At 41.6% G+C, this 13529-nt stretch overlaps 1 long non-coding RNA gene across 2 annotated transcripts; it reads left to right on the forward strand.

The window, feature by feature from the left end:
* Positions 1-2122: 2122 nt before the first annotated feature.
* Positions 2123-9718, forward strand: LOC121140011. 2 transcript variants are annotated; one of them, XR_005876822.1, is made up of 3 exons: positions 2123-2192; positions 5479-5559; positions 9469-9718. It is a non-coding gene; the product is annotated as an uncharacterized LOC121140011 (long non-coding RNA). The 2 variants fall into 2 exon arrangements; XR_005876821.1 differs by lacking the exon at positions 2123-2192 and adding an exon at positions 4180-4417.
* The last annotated feature ends 3811 nt before the right edge of the window (positions 9719-13529 follow it).

A 13529-nucleotide genomic window follows, 5' to 3' on the forward strand; every position in this document is an offset into this window, starting at 1 on the left:
AATAGCCAGAATCTAAATGTCCCTCAACCAAAGAATGAATAAAGAAAATGTGGTACATTTACACAATGGGGAGGTGAGAGGGACGACGACAAGGACATCATCAAATTTGCCGGCAAATGAATGGAACTAGAAAACCCATCCTGAGTGAGTTAACCCAGACTCAGAAAGACAAACACAGTATGCACTCACTCATAAGTAGATATTAGCCATAAAGTAAAGATAACCAGGCTGCAATCCACAACCCCACAGAAGCTAGGTAACAAAGAGGACCCTAAGAAGGACGCATGGATCTCCCTGGGAAGGGGAAATAGATGTGATCTCCTGTGTAAACTGGGCATGGGGTTGTAGGCAGGAGGGAGAGGGGATGGGAACATGAGGTATTGGGATGGCCAAGTTGCGGGAAGGATTGAGAGGGAGAGCAATAAAAGATATATCTTGATAGAGGAGGCCATTATGGGCTTAGGGAGAAACCTGGTCCCAGGGAAATTCCTAGGAATCCACAAGGATGACCCTAGCTAAGATTCCTAGCAGTAGCAGAGAGGGTGCCTGAACTGGCCATCTCCTGTAAGCAGATTGGTGGCTACCCTAATTGTCATCAGAGAGCTTTCATCCACAGAGATCACAGCCAAGCACTGGACCAAGCTCTGAGAATGCTGTTGAAGAGAGGGAGAGTGGATTGTAGGAGCCAAGAGGTCATTACAAAGGAACGCACAGAAACAACTAACCTTGTCTCATAGGAAGTCACGGACTCTGGTCGGACAGCTAGGGAGCCTTCATGGGACCAAGCAAGGGCCTCTAGATATGTGTGACAGTTGTGTGGCTTGGTCTTGTTTATTAGACTCCTAGCAGTGGGATCAGGGCTTCTCCCTAATGCTTAATCTGACTTTTGGGAACCTATTCCCTATGCTGGTTTGTCCTGCCCAGCCTAAATACAAAGGAAGGAATTTAGTTCTACCTCAACCTCAACTTGATATGCTATGCTTTGTTGATATCCATGGGAGGCCTGCCCCTTTCTGAACAGAAGCAGAGCAGGAGTGGATGAGGGGCAGAGGGGAGGCGGGGAGGGAACAGGAGGAGATGAGAGAGGGGAAACTGCAGTCAGGAAGTAAAATAAATGAAAAAATAATTGATAAAACAAAAAATAATGTGAACACTGCTATTCTGATCTCCCATGATTGTATTTACTGCCTCCCACAAATGCTTCCCATGAATGTAACTATTGGTTTTTACAACTCCAGATTATGTGTAGTTTTTTTAAAATGCCTGTTCATAGACTCTTTGGGTGGCAATTTAAGAGTGTGTGTATTGCTAAAGGGAAGATGAGGGCAATAGAGAAATCTCCCAAGATTATACAATATGATGTAGTTGAATGATTAAGTTTCTGCATACGAAATAAGTATAATGTCCCAATGCATTTTGAAATAAGTCTGAGATTTCATAAATGACATTTTAAAATATTTCTAGTTGATGTAGTCTAAATATTAGAAGCAGTCTCTTAGTGTTCAAACAACACAGTTTGGACTGTACGTTATACAAGCAGTCCTCTAAAGGGCTCCCTCATCTCCAAAAGTTGGAGGGGATATTCCTGAGTGAATATGTACAGACAGAGCCTGCAAAAAAAACCTCCTCATTCTGTTTCACAGAGTATTCTGTCAGTTGCCTGCTTCTTCTCCCAGACGGTCCAATTATTCTTCTCACATAGTTATCAGGAGAGCAAAGACATTCTACTTTCAAAACCGGGTGAGGTCGTGAAAGGTTGAAGGGGAGAGCTGTGTGAGAATAAGCCTATGCATCATGGTTACCACAGTAACGACCAAGCAAGGAAACCATGACAACCAGAACATTTAATGGAGACCAAGGTGATTTGGCAAGAAGAGCAGGGTCTCGCTTACATGGAAAAGCTTTGTTAACCAAACTTCTTCAGCTAATTATCTGCTTCCCTACCCAATACCTCTAATGAATATGCTTTTTCAGGTGGACTGAATTGAAACAGTGTTTTTGTTTTGTTCTGTTCTGTTCTTTTTTGAGAAATGCAGGGGCACAGAGAGAGGGCTACAAAGAGACATTCTAGAACGGCCTGTGAATCACGGTTGCCATAGAAACCTGATGTCATTTTAGCAACCAACACGATACTTTGATGGAGACCCATGTAATGTGGTGAGAAAAGCAGACGTTTGAGCTCAGCTGAAGGTGTAGGTGCCCCATTGTGGTAACTGAACCTCCCTGAATAGTTGAGAGACTCAAGGATTTCAGAAATAAGTCAGCTGCTTTCCATTTTGGGACTTAGTCATGTATTGTCTCCTGAGAGAAGTGGGATCCTTCTGGCCCCCAAATGATGTGCTGTTGTACTCCTGGTTGTCCTGGGCCCATTTTCCATTTCCTTGTGGGTGGTATACAGGAAGATGAGACAGGAAATAGTTCTGTTCTCAGCCCAGCTTTTCCCACTGTGTGTCAGGACACTCACTCACAGGATGCAGTAGTCAACACCTACTTGACCAGTAGTGGATGAGTCTCTTGTATATCTCAGATAGTTATTGAGCCACAGCATTTTTTGCATATTGAGATTTTAATATGTAGTATTTCATGATACCATCTTTTACATTATTTTCATTACATTTGTTTGTGTGTGAAGCAGGTCCCTGGGACTGACCTTAGTAGTTAGGCTTGACAGCAAGTATCTTTACTGAATGAGCTACCTGACTAGCCTCCCACTTTGAAAAAAATCATTTTATAATGACTGTCATGAAGCTAGGGGATTTATCAAGTGTTAGCTAAAGTTGTCAAAATTTCAGATATCAAAATTAAGTAGTTCCAAAAATAGTAAAAAAAAAAAAAGTCAGGCTCATGCCTTTAATCCCAGCACTTGGGAGGCAGAGGCAGCTGGATCTCTGTGAGTTCAGGGTCAACCTGGTCTTCAGAGCAAATTCCAGGATAGGCTCCAAAGTTACACAGAGAAATCCTGTCTCGAAAAACCAAATAAAGGAAAAATCATACATATTGGCCCGTTATAATATGAGCCAACTATGTCCTCTAAAATAAATACATACACCTCCATCCTATTATTGTTAATTTCCAGTAAATAAGGCTTCCTGTTCCATCGTACCTAGCCTCCCTGACCTTCCTAATGACCTGTACCTACATAAGTATAGCACTTCTGTTGCTATATAACGTTAACATTCCAGAAGTTTATTTAAGCAGATTCATGGAAATTCTTTTATAGTACTTACAATACTTTCATATATATCCATATATTGCATATAGCAATGATATGACCTTATTTATTAATTTGATTTAATTTGCAATGATAAAAATCAAACACAGACCTTCAACTTCTTAGGTACATGCTATGTCACTACCCTGTACCTCCAATCAGATCACTGTTTTTATTACAGTATAGTATTCCAGTACATGGTAATATCACAATTTGTTTTATCCACTGGCAGTGGATAAAATCTTTCAGATTTTCCCACTGTTTGCACCACTACCAAAACCTACAGAATCTACTTTCTAAACCATTAGTCGTATCACTTGAATTTTTTTTATTTCATTGATAAATTGCATGTATTCTTCCTATGTAATGCAACCTTGTATGCTGAAAAAAATCACCACCACCACCACCACCACCACCACCACCAGCAATGTGTTAAAATTCAGATAGCATTAAGCAATGTCTTAGTGTATTGAACATGAAATGCCTTCCATTTCTCCAGGTTCAAACCTGTCTTTCATTTTCATTATATTCATCTAAGCCTGCTATATGCATCTAGAACCATCGTGGTCAAAGTAACTGAAGTTACTTGTCAACTGTGTCCTGACTGCCATCCGAACCCCTTGCTTGTTTAAGAGATAAAACATGTTTAGAATGTGGTCTGCTTTTGCATTACAGAATTGGCATGTGTACATTTTCCTTTCTCCTATTAATTTTAGATGCCCAGGAAAAGGCCTGCAGGGGCGTTTTGATTACTGTGTTTTGATGGATCCTAGAATGCTGTTCTGAATGAGGACTTGACTTGCTTTTTACCCTGAATCCTGCTATATAAGCATCGCTCCCATCTGGAAACTATGGAGCTGGCCACAGGGTGCTTCCCACACAATCCCTCCTCATTTTTCTTATGTAAATTCATTGCTGGGTTAACTATGTGAGTAAACAGGGAAGCCTGCTGTGTATTCATTGGACTTTACTTAGGAGTATAGGGAGAAGCATGCCAGAAAATTCCTTTCATCTGTGGCCTTATTGAAATCCAGAAAGTGGATACATGCTCTGATTGCTAAATGCATGGTCCATCCTAGAGATTTTTCTGCCTTCTGTTATGTAACTGATTTCCCTAAGGCACTCACCCAGACCTGACCTGTGCAGGCATTAGGAAGCAGCTTCAGAACCACCCCATCTTTTCACCAAGTTCCCATGGCTTTCAAGGTAATCTTTCTTCTGTCACTGGGTCATTTTCTAATGGGAATGGCAGTGAGGTTTTGCTTTGTTGTGTTTTCTTACTCTTTTCATTGCCCTATTCAGGATAGGTTCATAGCAGATGAAATGGCAAACTGTATGAAATTAATAGTTACTAAATATACCTTAAATTAGATTACTTTCAAATATACACTGTTTACATTTGAGCTCCCCTCTCTGTTTTTCCTTCTTCTTCCTTCTCCTTCCCTCCTCTATTTCCCCCAAAGTATTAACTCATCTTTTTTCTCTCTACCCTTGAACACATCCAGACTTTTCTTTGTAGTGCTAGAGATGAAACCTAGGACCTTGCTCAGGCTGTCAATTTGCTGTACCATGGATCTACATCCCTAGCCCTTGGCTCATCAACAAGATGAGGGTTTTGCCTGTGGCCCAAGCTGGCCTCAAAGTTATTATCCTCCTGATTTCACCTCCTTCACAGCTGGGACTCGAGGAATGAGCCACTCTGCACGCCTAACTCAAAAGTTGGCCACAATTCGTATGCTATCAAGTGATTTTTCAACTCATTGGGTGATTTCTACTCACAACACCTTTATAAGGGAGATACTGCCATTAACCCCCACGTTGTAGATGAATAACTGTGGAGTAGAATGATTTTTCTGATTTGTGGAATGGGAAACCAAGGATTAGTGTGAACCAGAGCCTGGGAGAATGTCACCAAATTGTTATTAAATGAAGCAAGCAGAGTGCTCAACTGCTCACACGTTAAGAGGAGATCAACAGCAATAGTATGCTATGATGGCGAAAAGCTATCTTCCTTTCTGTCTTTCCTCTCCTTGTGTTAGTTCCAATCTGTAGATGCTGCACAAGCCATAGTTGTTTCAGTTCGGGGATGCTCTGTTCCAGAGCTCTCAGCCTCAGACAACTCCCTACTGCCCTCCCATTCTTACCTAGTATTCATCATACTCATGTCCACGGTAATATTATTTTACAGATATATTTTAGATGTTCCCCCTTTTTTTCTTTTTTAGACACTATTAATTCGTCTGTTTTTCTCTTTATAAACCTTGCAGCTTGGTTATGGTTGAAATACGTTGGTGTCATCTCGTGGCAGAATTCTGAACTGCAGCTTGAACACCCCAGGCAGTAAAGAGGTAGGAGGGGTGGTTCAAATCCACCTTAAAGAGCTTAAATGGAAATGGGTAAGAGACCATCTGTAGGATATCAGGGTACACTAATTATTATATAATTTTCAGCCTGTTTCTATGCCTTAAAATGTTTATATGAGAACAATCATTTCAACAGTTTTAAAAAACATCTTAGGCTTCTGAATAAATGGTTGGAGACTTACATTAGCAAATATGGAACCTTCACCTTTGTAACCTGGTTTACATGTAGCAAATATATACAATTTATACGAAATTTTAATTTTTGAATGCTCTAGGTGTTTTACTGTATGAATAGCATGACACTGGTGAATATTTAATTCCCTTACCATAGTTTACATAATGAAGAGTAGTTTATGTAAAATCCTATTTATATATAAGCAGATATATTTGTATTTTATTCTCTAAATTTCTTAAATACAGAAATACTACAGCATTTTACATTAACATAACATTGAAAATAGTTAGCTAATTTATATTTTTACATTACTTTACAAAAGCATTTGATTTTATTCACACTGGAAATAATAGAAATTGTTACTAAATTGATAGGCAAAAAGCTATCCTTCACTGTTATTTATTATCATTAATAAAGCACATTATTGCAGATATATGAAGAAATAGGTACCCTTCCCTCATAGTTGACAGGGCAAATACTACTAATGTGACTATAACTGGATGGGGAATGTTAAAAAATGTTCAAAAGCACTCTAAGCCACAGTAGTCCCCTGGAGGAATTTATGCTATATCCTGAGGGGAGCCATTTACTCGTCAGTTATATGTCTTCATTGCTTAAAGTTGAGTTGGTGCTATCCATAGCAGACCGTGGGCCTTTAAGATCCTAAACCCAGCTTCATTAGTCTTTTCATTCATAGAGCATCTGCCTCTTGGTTAGGCATCCAGGCTTGGTCAACCATGCAAGAGACTCCCCTGGTATTGAAATGGAGCACTGCCCGGGTCTGAATTCCTAGAGGCACATGTAAAAATCGTCCCTCATTTCTGTCTAGATATTTCTGTTCTCTGTCCTTGGAGGCAAGTCCTGTTTACTAAGTACACATAGCCTAACATCCTCCACAAATTTAAATTTTCATAAATTGTAGAAGAAACACTGGCTCCAGAGAATTTCTGCCTCCAGACCTGACATAAATCCCATGTGGTTAAGCCAGTGAGAGCCCTTTATAAACTGCTTTCCCAACTGATGGAAGGTCTTTCTTAAGTTGTCTTGTGATTGTACAATCAGAACTGGGTAATATTTATTCATCTTGACAAATGTTTCTCAAAGAACTTGTCTTGAAACTCTACTTCTTGGCCCAGGCTAAAAATGGTTATTTTTCTATGGACACATATAGACAGTAGACACCAGACAGACATATACTGAAGACCAAGATCTTGTGGCCACCCCACTGGTGACAGCTAATTAGATAAGTGTGTCCAGTTCTGGGGACTATTTACAGGAATCCCACTCAATAGAAAATTCCATTTACACCCTTCAGTCATCTTTACAAAGAATAAAGTCAACATAATATTTTTATTATTTAGTCAGTTTCAATTAGTATACAATTTCTATTAGAAACAAGAAGGCATCTCAGGATGCCTTTAAAGGCACAAACATAGGTGAAGTAAAAACAGAGAAGACGGAAGTTATAAAAGCATGTGTGTGCATGAATGAGTGAGCGCACACGCACACATGAGGAATGAACCCATTCTAAAACCCTTTTCTGTGGAGTAATGCAAAATAAAGTATCCCTAAAAGGCAGCTTGTCACCAAGTTTTGAGGGGAAAGAGTCTGAACTCTGTCACTTCTGTTTCTCCTTCAGAAATGAGTAAGCAAACCTAGCATTACTGGGGTTGTATGTTGTATGCTATCTCTATCTATACATTTCTGAGGATAAATCAACGTATGTTTGAATCAAGTAGTAGTCTGCCTTCTACCAGGCCATATTATTCTAGGCCTTCATCCATGAAACAACTGTGAGATTTCTCAAAATGGGATTTTTTTATCCTTTGGTCTATTCGTTCATCTCTTAGTTTTCTTCCACATATGGTTAACTGCATAGTAGTGTATGTATATTCTTACATGTTTCCCCTCAAAGGGCTAGTTCATATCAAAGACTCCTGGGAGACATCCTTGGTTATCTGTAAATAATACTCTCCTAAAGTCACCTTTATAGAAAGCAACATTGCTAACAACACAGATGTGCTTTGTTCCCATGGGATAAGCAAAAGTCTGCCAATCACCTGCATCCCTGACAGCTTTGTCTACTAAGTATGCTAGGGGTTGGATTTGCTTTGCTTTCGGTAAAATACAAGGGCAAGTGGCAAATGGTTGTGTGGAGGTATTTTGGGTTTGGAGAATAATCTGTGCACCCTGGTTCTCATAGAAACTGATTTCATAACAGCTTTCATGGTGACTTTTGGAATGACACTGTAAGTTAATGGGAAGAACAAAGTCCTGTATGCAAGTGCTTGGGTTCATTTGAGGGTGAGGGTGTTCAGTGGTGGAAGCTGAACCTCCTTAGGGAGTAAAGACATTCCTGCTTCAGGCAAAGATATCTCCTGAAGGCTCTCTAACTGGTAGCTATTGGGCTCTTCCTTGCTGCTGTAACTGAGCTAAAAGACAATTAATTGATCAACCCGCCAACTTGCCTATCCTTATGCCAGCAACTAGCAGTTTGGGACTCAATAAAGGATGTCTTGATGAGACTATATGATTCAGCCTTTCCACTCTGGCTCCTGAGGCACAGCCTCCAGCAGAACACTTACAGGTTATTTTTCTCTGAATGTTTTCCTACTGTCAGCCTTGGTGAGCACTAAAAGATCCTAAACCAATTCCATTCAGGCCAGAAGGGCAGAAATTCTTAGTGGCCTACCAGAAATAAGGAAGCTGTAACTTGTGTTAAAGGGACAACACTATGGTTAGTACAAATATAAGCCTCTCTCACTTGGGTGACACAAATGCTAATTGCATACATATAACATTGCTGTAGCCTATAAACATAGACAATTTGTCCATACACAGATAAAAATACAGATAAGATTGATAAAATGTTATCTGTATCATGTGTAAACAGAATCCATTTGTGAGTGTGCCTAGACTTCCTTACCAATTTCCAAATTTAGTAAGGAGTCCTGGGGATTAGGATTCCTTCAGAGTATCATGCCAGGGAAGGAAATGGACCATCCCAACAGTACCTGACACTGGAAAGACCTGCTTCCCAGCTGTGGTAACATGAATCCATAGCCTACAGGGACATGTTTCCCAAAGTTTAATATTTTTTGTAAACTGGAACACTGCTACAAGCAAGGTGCAGAAGACTCTTCCCACTTTTGGTTCAAACTGTGAATTCAGTTTTACATGCATGTATAAATTCTTGTTTTGGGAGGGGAAGGGGGAAAGTTTTCGGATTCAGTCCAAAAGAAGCAACACTTGGTAATTTGCAACAGAAACCAGGTTTACTTATGTCAGTTTTGAGAAAAAAAGGAACTGTGTGGATTCCCAGTTCTCTGCTTTAACAGTCCCTCCAGATGAGCGAGATGTCCACAGAAATCTGAAAACTACTGACTTGCATTACCTGCTACGCTATTGTTTCTGGATTAACAAAGCAATAGTTTGGATAATTCCAAAGCATTAAGTTCACTTACTGGGGCTGGAGAGATTGCCCAGCGGTTCAGGACACTTCCAGAATACCCAGATTTAATTACCAGTACCCACAGGGCAGTTCAAAACTCTGCAAGTCCATCCCCAGAAGATCCGAAGCCCACTTTTGGTCACTGTGGGCACTGCATGGATGTATTGTACAAATATAAACATGCAGGCAAAACACCCATATGCTTTAACGTTTTTAATGAAGAAAAAGTTGGGATTTTTTTTACATGTGTGCTTACGTTATCTGATAGGTGCCAGATTTCCTGCTGTGTACTGTGTAGAGAAGCCTATCAAATACTCAAGCAAGCAAAACCCATGCATTTGGCACACTGCTGTTCAAAACAGGAGTTTCACAAAGAGTAAGTCTGATTCTCCCGAGTAGGCTCTGCCTTTCTATAGAATTCACTGGTTTGGATTTCACATGCCACTCATCTCCCCAGATAGCTGCTGCACCTGGAGCTAAAACACAGCGGGGTGCGGACGGCCGGGGTGGGGGGTGGGAAGTGGGGGTGGGGGGAGGTGGTGCCTGGAGGACAAAAGTTTTGCCATTGCTTCCTCCTAAAAAGATGTTAAAGCCTCACATCAGGGAAGGCTGATAGCTGACTCTTTTCTTGGGATAGTAGCACTAAGCCCTTGTGCTGTCAAAATCTATTTGCAGGATTGATAGCAAGAGCCAGGACATAAAGGGTGAAATTTATAAATTCTAATTAATTTCCTACTCCCGAACTTCTAATGCAATCCCCAGAAATGTCAGTTATCTTTAATGTCCACCGGTCATCCCACCAGGAGCCGAATTTGAAACTAGGGACCAACACAACACACTAATGCATACTCGTATGGGCATGCGCATTTGGTGTGTGTGTGTGTGTGTGTGTGTGTGTGTGTGTGTGTGTGGGTGTGTGTGTGTGTGTGTGTGTGTGTGTGTGTGTGTGTGCGCGCGCGCGCGCGCGCGCGCTTTTTGCTGGCATCTTTTCCTCTCTTAGATCCTGTCCTTCGCCCGCCACAATCCAGTCCTCAACACACCGGAACCAACGACAAGCCCCTGCCCCTGGACGTCATCAGCAATCGCCTGCAGTTCGGTCCTATTCTTACTCCCTCCCCCTCGTGGTCCCCACTAATTTCGGTTCTGCTGTTTCCGCGCCACTGGTAGCTCCCCCGCCGCGCCCCCCCCCTTTTTTTTACCCTGGTTTTGAACCGGGAAAAGGCACTGTGGTTGCCTCTAACTGTCTCCCCTTCGGTCGACTGGTGCTGCCCTGTGGCCTCTGGCCTCCCGGAGCCGCGGCGGTGGCAGTAGCCATACCAGCTCAGTCCCAGACTCCTCTGCGAAGGTCGCAGCCACCGAGAATCTCGCTGCATCTTTCCGGGGCCACACCGGACACAGTAGCATACCGCACGCATCCCTTGCCGGCTCCAACCGCCAACCAGGGTTTGGCCCCGGGAGGTGTTGGTTTTTGGCGGGCCATTTTATTCTTGAAGCCCCGCGTCTATTATGCTAAAATACATAAAATGCCTGACCTGTCTCTCTCATTTGTTAGAGGGTGGCTCACAAGGTTATCAATTATGCTGAAGTGGGAACTCACTTTCTTGTGTGACTCGTTTGTCGTGACCCATTTAAGCTGCTGGACCAGTTCCGGGCCTCGGTGTGCAATTTCTGCTGTGTTTGCCTTGAATTTGCAACTCTTTCTGTTCTTTATTCTGTGTTTTGTGCCTAACTCTCACTACATACCTGGAGAGCAGGACATTTGTGGAAACATAATTTCTAGGTTGGAATCGCCACTCACCCTTGTTCTGACTATGTATTTTGTAAATAAATAAGATTCAATTCCCTGCCTTTCTCTTCCAAAGAATGGGCGTATCAACAGTACCTACTGCTAGTATGCTAATGAGAAGAGAAACATTTTGTAGCACAAAGGAGTGTGTTTTGGGTAAGAATTACATTTTTTGAAATTGACAGTATTGTCTTCTCACCTAACATTCTATAGTCAATAAATAATGAGTTACAATAATGACTAACAGAGGAGCTTTGGTCCAGACAATAAGGCCACACTTTTATCGCGTTATTTCACTTAACATTTTCCCTCAGCTGCCCCATTGAAAGTGTACTCTCTGATGCTCACTAACCTTGCAGATCTGCCAGTCTGGTTCCTCTGTTGTGTTTTAAGAACACGAAAGGAAAACAGATTTCTGTTGTAATAGTAGTGGATCTGAGTCCAGGGGCACCTGCTCAAATACCGGTTCTTGTTCCAAGGGTGATGAATTCAACCAGGGACAGAAAGTTAGAAGTAGAAATGGAGATTATTTATTAAGAAGTAAAAACACAAGAATAAGGATGAGCTAGTGAGCTGCTGGTAAAGTCCCAAAAGCGCTGGACCACGAGGCCATGTGACCCTTTGTGGCATATTTACATTGCCCCCTCCTCTCCTATCTGTATAGAATGCTGACCTTTTGACATGTGCTGTTTGTTAAATGAAGCTCAGAAGAAGGGCTTCCGGTCTTCTGTCAAAAAGGCTTTCTCGGTGTGCTAATCTTCAGGTAGCTCTCTCCAAATATCCATTCTCTTGCCACGGTATGATTAACATCAAGACATATCGAAAGGATACAAAATATCTTATTAAATGCAATGAGGCTCCTACTATTTGTCTCTGTCACAAAGTTTCATGAATGGCAAGCAGAATTGGTTCTATCATTTTTATGGTACTGGAAATTGAACCTAGAGTCTTGCCCTTGCTACCACTGAGCTATGATTCCCCCAACCTCTTCTCATGTATACTTTGAGGCAGAATTTTATTAATTTCCTAGGCTGACCTCAAACTTGGAGTCATATTGCCTCAGTCTCCCATATTATTAGGATTACAGGTGTGTGTTGTTATGTCTGGTGTTGCCATAATTTATCCTCTTTTATGATTTTAGTTTAGTTTAGTTTAGTTTTGCTGCTAGATGCTATTGATCCTGCTACCCATGGCTCCTGAGCTCTGGGAATATAGAGCTGTGCTACCACACCCAGGGATGCCCAGTTCTTAAAAGGACACTATCCATTGGATTCAGTGGGGCTCCTAGAGATATCTGAATGTTGCTCCTTGCATTGTTTTCTGTGAACTAATATGTGTTCTGAAATGACATCTAAAAGTGCTCTAAATGTCCCAGGCCAGTGTTTCACCCAGTGAGTTGATGATCTGGGTCCTTGTTTACCAATGTATGGTTCTTGCTTTTGAAGTAAGCTGCCGTTATGACTTGGCGGGTGAAACCCACAGAAACAGCTGACCTGAACAAGGGAGAGCTTATAGACCCCAGACTGATAGCTGAGAGGCCAGCATGGGACTGATCCAGACCCCCTGAACATGGGTGTCAGTGAGGAGGCCTCAGCATCCTTTGGGGCCTCAGGCAATGAATCAGCATTTAGCCCTGTCATCCAGATGGACTTTGCGAGCCCATTCACATGGAGGGATGCTGTCTCTGCCTGGACACATGGAGGAGGGCCTAGGCCCTGCCTCAGATCATATGACAGACTTTCGAGATCCCCCATGGAGAGTGGAGTCTGGATTGGAGGAAGGGATGGGGGAGGGTTGAAAGAGGGGAGGGAGAGGGAGCAAGGATTGTCATGTCAAACAAACTTGTTTCTAATTTAAATTAAGTTTTAAAATATATTTTAAAAAAACAAAGTAAGCTGCCACTCACTTAGATACTCTTCCTGGGCTCTTCTCAGCTGTAGGAGACTGTACTGTCTTCTGTCAATGGATTCTTAATAATAGACCACCTATGGTTTTGAAAAAACTCAATCCTTTCCCAGGACCACCCTCAACCTTCCCATGTGAGGATAGTTATCATGTCATCCCTACTCACAATTTATATAACTGACTCATCTGACTTAGGATCACAGTGTTCATTTATTTCTTATTTAAATACCTGCTTCCCCTCAGGGCTTTCCTATGAGGGCATGACTGTGGAGGAAGGAAACGGGTGGTGGTCTTGGCATCTTTATGGAATACTTTCTAGAAGATCTCATCTCTGCAGTATGATCATACAATCTAACACCATAATGGAGAGAACAGAGCAGGAGAAGCAAATAGTCAATGAATAAAAATGCATGATATCAATACCAAATGAAATATGTTTATTCTTTCATATGCAAAGAAAAATTTAAAGCATATTTGCTCATGTCTGGCTCTGAATGTGTATGCTTTCTGAGAATTAGGTATAAGGAGGAATGCTAGGAGACTTACAGGAAAACTCTGAGATGAGAGGTGCTTTGATTTAAGAAATAAGTGAACACTGCAATTCAAAACCATATGACGCAATTAAAACAATGGTGACC

This window comes from Mesocricetus auratus, unplaced genomic scaffold, assembly GCF_017639785.1.
Source record: "Mesocricetus auratus isolate SY011 unplaced genomic scaffold, BCM_Maur_2.0 Super-Scaffold_100003, whole genome shotgun sequence".
In the NCBI taxonomy this organism is placed as follows: Eukaryota; Metazoa; Chordata; class Mammalia; order Rodentia; family Cricetidae; genus Mesocricetus; species Mesocricetus auratus.